Source organism: Penaeus monodon, chromosome 25 (assembly GCF_015228065.2).
Source record: "Penaeus monodon isolate SGIC_2016 chromosome 25, NSTDA_Pmon_1, whole genome shotgun sequence".
Classification (NCBI taxonomy): Eukaryota; Metazoa; Arthropoda; class Malacostraca; order Decapoda; family Penaeidae; genus Penaeus; species Penaeus monodon.
The window spans coordinates 14,735,097-14,735,718 of NC_051410.1; the positions used below are offsets into that span (position 1 = coordinate 14,735,097).

At 35.0% G+C, this 622-nt stretch overlaps 1 protein-coding gene across 1 annotated transcript in view; it reads left to right on the top strand.

Annotated features, from left to right (window-relative positions):
- The window catches only part of LOC119589325 (protein kinase C-like), a 47,848-nt gene that overhangs the window by 19,061 nt on the left and 28,165 nt on the right, over positions 1-622 (top strand). The window lies entirely within an intron of this gene.

Below are 622 nucleotides of genomic sequence, written 5' to 3' on the forward strand. Positions count from 1 at the left end.
TGGCTTATTGTCACCAATATCTATTAATCCCAGCATATGGAAATGTTGCAAACACTATACAGTTTTTTGTCATATTTTTATATTGTTTTATTTTATATTTCTTAGCTATAATGCTAATTCAAGTACGGTAAACCATATTTTGTAGCACATTTTTATCAGCTCTTCTGTGAAATCTTGACCTAACAAACAATTCTCTCAAAGGACACATAGTTTTTAGACAAGGTTGAAAAGAGAGAAATAGACTCCAGCTTCTGTAGGGTTCTATTGGTCAACTTGCTGGCACATCACTGCAATGAAGTTGTCTAACCACTGACCTTGTCCACTCAACCAGAGAGAGAAACCATGTTTTGCCTTCCTTCCGTTCCCCATCTCATTGTAGTTTACATTTATCTTGGTTCTGTGAGTGTATCTGTCATGGATTTTGTGTGTTGCCCAGGATTTAATTTTTTTAACAGTGTAAATAAATTGTTGTCATTTTGTTGAAAGCTGTGTTAGGTTTGTTAATATATTTTGTGGAATGAAATAGTTGGCAAGTGAGAGGGTGGATGATTGGATAAATAACAAGTGAAAGTGAGGCAGCAGGGGTGTTGAAAGTGTGCTCTTCATTTAGGTTATAATTTAC